Here is a 6837-nt window from a genome sequence, read left to right on the forward strand (position 1 = left end):
AGAGAGAGGAGAGAAGCGATGAGGGGACGAGAGAGAAGAGAGAGAGAGAGAGAGAGAGAGAGAGAGAAGAGAGAGAGAGAGAGAGAGAGAGAGAGAGAGAGAGAGAGAAAGAGAGAAAGAGAGAAAGGAAAGAGAGAATCAATGCCATAAGGACGAAAGAACACACCAGGCCACGAAGGCTTCTAGAGGTTAGTGTTGATATTTGTTCTTCTTTGACTCTCTGAAAGACGGCAGTGTGTTTAGGTCAGGTTAGCTGGAATAAGATGACCTTCAGCCCAACTGAGATTCTGTATCACATCCGACCGTGATTGGAAGTCCCATAGGGCGGCGCAGAATTGCGTCCGCCCGGGTTAGGGAAGGGTTTGGCCAGGGGGGAAGGCCGTCATTGTAAATAAGAATTTGTTCTTAACTGACTTGCCTAGTTAAATAAAGGTTCAATAAAATACAAAAAAATGATACTGTTGCATCCCTGTGTCACTTCACTACTACAGCCTCCCCCAAGCCTCTCAACAGACATTAACGTTAAAATCGTATCATTAAGCTTGTGTCTAATCTCTAAATATTCCCAATTCAACAAGGGGGTTAATGGAGGACGAGGGGGAGAAAAGTAATCTAAGGGCACCAGGTGGACCTTTTGTCAACATGATCTACAAGCCCTTGAGACCACACAAGCATGCAAGGACATACACACATACACTTCAACTAGACTAAGACCAGTGGATCTCTCAGACAACCATGGACACTAATCAGTAGAGAACCTGGGAGTTAAAGAATTGAACCAAACCACAGATCCTGAAGACTCACCCTCCAATTAGGAAGATTCAGTGAGAACTGGAAAGTGCATTACTCAAATTAGAAGTTTGATATTGTAACGTGTGTGTGTGTGTGTGTGTGTGTGTGTGTGTGTGTGTGTGTGTGTGTGTGTGTGTGTGTGTGTGTGTGTGTGTGTGTGTGTGTGTGTGTGTGTGTGTGTGTGTGTGTGTGTGTGTGTGGAGAGAGATGTATACCATGTATTATTTTTATTATGTGGGAGAGTGCAGGGCAAACCTGAGAAGGAGAGGAGAGCAGAGTGAGAGAGGGAAAGAGAGAGAGAGAGTAGTGGCCTTTCAATGGCCAGACAAAGGGAGATGGGAGTAGGGGGTACCAGAGGGGGGTGGAGGGGAGGGGGCGTGCTGCTATGGGGATGTGATTGCATAACTTATTAAACAAAACAGCACTTCAAGGAGAACAGTCTACTAATGAGAGTTCATCAGATAGAGAGAGAGAGAGAGGGAGCGAGAGAGAATTGAGAGTTACAGTTGAATCTTTCAGATGATTCTGAATTCTGTATGTTATTCATTCTTTTAAAGACACCACTTCTGCCCCCCCACCCCCCCAACCAAGTCAACCGTGATACCAGTCAGTATCCGACGTCCATCCATGTCTGAGGACATTGGGAGATTATGTGGAAACCGGCCACCAGAGGCAACAGTGAGTGTTGTGGACAGGGATGGTGTGCACAAGTGTCAGCGTCTGCTTCTGATTCCAAAGGTTGCTAGTTCGAATAACAAGCAGTGATAGCAAATTGTTTTAGCAAAACTTTTTTTTTTGAACTATCCCAAACCTTAACCCTTACCATAACCATTCAGAGGTAATGTCTAACCTTAAGATTCCTTAGTTAATGCCTAAACTTAACCCTAACCTTCAAAATGAAGAGTTAATGCCTAAACTTAACCTTATACACTTCAATATCTGACGTTTGCAACAACTTTGAAATTTGACGTTTGAGAAACATGGATGAACGTCTAATTCTGACGTGAAACTATGAGAGCTAGTTGCACCCGCAGTCAGTTGGTTAGTCAGTAAGTCAGTCAGTCAGTCAGTCAGTAAGTCAGTCAGTCCGTCAGTCAGTCAGTCCGTCAGTCCGTTAGTCAGTCAATCCGTCAGTCCGTCCGTCCGTCAGTCAGTCCGTCAAGGACAGAGCTGTTTCTTATTGTGATTTAACATTATTTGCACACACACACACCCACAAACTCACCCAACAGCTGGTTAAGCAGAGAGTAGAGGCGCGGAATGGCAACGAGGGGAGTCTCTATCACCTCAGATATAGAGCCAGAAAGAGACAGAGATCCAGGGCTTAATAGTAATGCTTCTATTCACAGTTATAAGGCTTCATAAAGGCTTCGTAGGCTTTGAGCTGCTGGAGCTACAGCTGTCTTTAGCAGCCGTAGAGCGTGTGTGTGTGAGGCAGTGAGAGAGAGAGGGGGGGGTTCCTTTGTTCTGTGAAGGACTTACCCAATCAGAGCATACAGTGTGTCAGGAGCACACAGGCATATATCAACTTCAATCTCTTTTTAATGAAAAATCCTGCCCTCTCTAATATGTGCAAATTAACCTCCTCTCCTCCCTCCCTCTCAGAGGCCTTTCCCCTGTCCTTTCTTTTTTCCCTCTTCCACTGTCCCACCCTTTCTCTCTTTTTTTCTCTCTCTCACTATTCCCCCCCTAATTCTGTCTCTCACCCCCCCCACTCCATAATCCATCTCCCTCTCTCTCATTCTCCACTTTCTCTCCACTTGCTGTCTCTCATTCAGGGGTGGAGAGTAGAGAGATTGACAGAGGGCTGAAGATTGGAAACCAGGACTTTTAAGAGGAAAGAGGGAGGAGGAGAGAGAGAGAGTGCAACGTATATAACATGTACCATTTTAAAATGTTTCTCTTCTTTTAAAACTTTTGTGATTGTAATTTTTACTTTTTATTTCTGATTGTTTATTTCACTTTTGTTTTGTCACTTGCTTTGGCAATGTAAGCATATGTTTCCCATGCCAATAAATCCCCTTGAATTGAAATGAGAGCGAGAGAGAGAGAGAGAGAAAGAAATAACCCTTTTTTGAAAGGGAAAGGGGCTACCTAGTCAGTTTCACAACTGAATGCATTCAGCAGAAATGTGTCTTCTGCATTTAACCCAACCCTTCTGAATCAGAGAGGTGCGGGGGGCTGCCTTAATCAATATCCACGTCATCAGCACCCGGGAAGCAGTTGTTGTGGTGGGTGGTTAACTGCCTTGCTCAAGGGCAGAACGGCATATTTTGGTTCCAGGTAGAACCCTTTTTGGTTCCATGTAGAACCGTCTGTAAAAAGGTCTCTGCATGGAACCAAAAGGTTTTTTCCTCAAACCAAAAATGGCTCTTCAAATGGTTCTCCTATTGGGACAGCTGAAGAACCCTTTTAGGTTCTAGATAGCACCTTTTTTTCTGAGTGTAGAAGTTACCCTTCTTCACAGATCTAAGATCAGCTTACTCTCCCCCAAACCGTAATGTACCCAATAGAGTGGGACAACTCAATACTGACCTTAGCTCAGTGTCTGGGGACTTCATACAACTCCTCTGTACTTCCAGAGGCCTTCCTCGCTCCCTTCTCTCACTCCTTGCGCTTTCCTCTTTCTCTCTCTTCTTCCATCTTATACCTGACTATGCTCCCAGTTATTCAGTGAGTCTGATATTCTGCTTGTCATTCTGGCCATGCTGCTGATTGTAATTTATAAATGACAGTTAATGAGGGGTTTTTGAAAACATGGCAGCCGTCTGTATTCTGTGCTCCGTAGCGTTCCCAGCTCTAATGAATTTCCTGGTATGGAATCTATTCTTCCCTCATTGTGCTCGGCAGGGGGTTCAACTGGCTCCCCCCTCCCCCCTCCCCCCCTATCTATTCCCTCCCTACATCTCTCCCTTTCCCTCTCTCTCTCTATTCTCTCCATCCATCCCCCTCTCTCTATTTCTCTCTCTTTCCCTCCCTCCCTCTCTCCATCTTCCCCCTCCCTTTTCACTAATTTCACTGGCTTAAGCGGTGAAGTGTATGAGGTCAGATCTCTGACAAAAAAAACTATTCTGATAAATTGTTTCGTTAAGTGTCAAAGTACTCATTTCTTTTCTTTCTGAAATGTTTATGAGTTTGACAATGAAGCAGCACCAGTACATCTTCCAGTGATGTTAGCGTAGATTCTCCAGGTGGTAGAATAATCAACAGAACATTTCATTGTTTAAAGTTTATACTAAGCGTTTTGTCTAGTGCAAAGTCTGCACCAGCTGCGTTCCTAAAAAAGAAAATAATCAAAATAATAAAGATAAAAAATAAGATTAGACCTTAAAGTTGTGTGTGTGTGTGTGTGTGTGTGTGTGTGTGTTTGTGTGTGTGTGTGTGTGTGTGTGTGTGTGTGTGTGTGTGTGTGTGTAACCAGGAGAACACACACATGCAAATCAAACCCATCAACAGCTTGTGATGAAGTGAGACATTGCGTAAACAGAGTGTGCCGTTACCATGGTAACCAATGTCACCTCAGAGAGAGACAAAGAGAAAGAGAATTATATGTTCAACAGTGACAACAGAAACCAGCTATGTATATCACTGTAACAAGTAAGATAGAACTTTATGAAAGTCTCCAGACTCCAGTCACTCTCTGTATGCATATTCACACCAGACAAGACTGATATGAGAAGTTTAGCCCAAATGTTAACATAACACTGTCATACACATGACATAACATTGCCGTACACATGACATGGCTAAATAAAAAGTAAGTTAGTAGCCAGCATTCGCCTTGCCCTTATGGGAAACAGAACACACCAAGGCCTGGTGATTGAGCGACGAAGACTAAAGTCTAAACCGTTTTCCAAGCAACAGAAACATGTAGCGAAATGCTTGTGTTCCTAGCTCCAACAGTGCAGTAATATCTAACAATACACAACAATACACACACATCTAAAAAAGTAAAAGAATGGAATTAAGAAATATAGATATATTAGGACGAGCAATGTCGGAGACTGGAGTATAAATATATATATATATATATGATGGGACGTGTAGACATTATGGACAGTATGTGGATATAATATATAGTATATCTGAAGAATATGTGGATAGAATAGTATATGTACAGTAATTCAGGGGTACATTGTCATCATGCATCATACTGTTGGATGTCTAAAAACCTTTGCCTGCGTGGTCAGACACATATTTCTCTGTAATGATAATAAATGAATCATGTTGTCCAATGAAAGGTTTATCTACTTGATGCTCTCTCTGAGACTCAGGACAGGAGTGGGTTGTGTAACCTTGCTTACGCTCTGCTCTTTGGGTTGTCCAATTTCCTCAATAAAATGCAGTAGTAAACAACACTGTGCTCTCTGGGTTGGGTCGGGTCAGTCTGTGATCCTTCAGTTCAGCTTTGCTTCACTATAGAATTACAATTGATAGAATATCATGAATAGAACTGTTCATTTCCATTCTAGTCATTCTAGAACTGTGGGTTCTCAGGGACCACGGGGTAAAACATGTCCTCTACCTCAGAGCCCCATTAGCTGCTGTCTGTCTGGGAAACATTGATTTTCCCTTCCCCTTCTCTTACTCTTCTCCTCCTCATTTCTCTTTCTCCACTTATTTTTCTCTTCTCAGGTTCTAGGTGCAGGCTGATCAACTTCTCTAGTCTGAGAGAGGGAGAGGGTAAAGGAAAGGGAGAGGGAGAGAGGAGAGAGAGCGAGAGAGAGCGAGAGCGAGAGAGAGGGAGGGTATTTGCTGAGATACAGAGGCCTAATCATCTGAAGATCTTTCTCTCAAATCTTCTCCACCTCTCTTATTCCTGCTCTTCATCCCTCTCTCCCATTCCATCCCTCCCACCTGCCTAATCCTTCCTTTCCTTTCTCATTCTCTCATTCACTCTCTCCAATTCTCGCTGTCTTTTGGGTCTCCCTGTCTTCTTCCTTCTTCTGGCCTTCTTCCCTCCAAAACTCATCTAATCCTTTCTGTCCCTCTCTCTCTTTCTCTTCCTCCCTCTCTCCCTCTTTCTCTCTCCCTTGGATCAATGCAGCATTGATTTTCCTATCAATGGACATTAGTATGGATCAGACCTCTGTCGCACTGCCCTGCTTTACACACACACACACACACACACACGCACACGCACACGCACACGCACACGCACACACACACCCACACACACACACACACATATCCCTCCTTCATTGTGGATGGAGGCCCGGGATGGACGGATGGACAGAGTGATGTGGACAAAAGCAAAACAGCAAGAGAGAGAGGGGGGAGGATGGAGTGAGAGATAAAGGATGGATAGATTGATGGAAGAGGGGTTGAGGCAAGGAGACACAGAGAGATCGATGAACAGACAGTGAAAGTAACAGGAGAAAATAGAATCAGACAGAAAATAGATTTTGTTTGTTTCCATCAGAAAGAAACATACTGTTGCTTTATCCTATACCCCCCCACGCACACACACACACACTTCATCCTCTCCTGTGGCTCTATTCACTCTGCAATCTACTAGTAGAATCTGTGGGGGTTTGTGACTGGGACCATATTCACTCTAACATCTACTGGTAGAATCTGGGGGATATTGTTTCTCCTCACATCAACCATATTAACATAGTTTACACAGTCATCTTCCTTTATCGTCTCAACAATGACATACAATATTTCCATTGCAACTACTGTAATTTCTAGTTCAGCCCAGACTACTGTGTAGAGGAAGAAGCATTTAGTATGTTCCTCTTTCATATCATAAATTCAACGCATTGTTTCCAAGCCTGTCAGGACTAGTGGGTAGTCACATTCATTTTCTGAACAAAACAACAAAAATGTAAGTGAAACATAATGCCTCTTAGTGAAACATAATGCCTCTTAGTGAAACATAATGCCAGTTAGTGAAACATAATGCCTCTTAGTGAAACATAATGCCTCTTAGTGAAACATAATGCCTCTTAGTGAAACATAATGCCAGTTAGTGAAACATAATGCCTCTTAGTGAAACATAATGCAGTTAGTGAAACATAATGCCTCTTAGTGAAACATATT

The sequence above is a fragment of the Salmo trutta genome, chromosome 2 (assembly GCF_901001165.1).
Source record: "Salmo trutta chromosome 2, fSalTru1.1, whole genome shotgun sequence".
Taxonomy (NCBI): Eukaryota; Metazoa; Chordata; class Actinopteri; order Salmoniformes; family Salmonidae; genus Salmo; species Salmo trutta.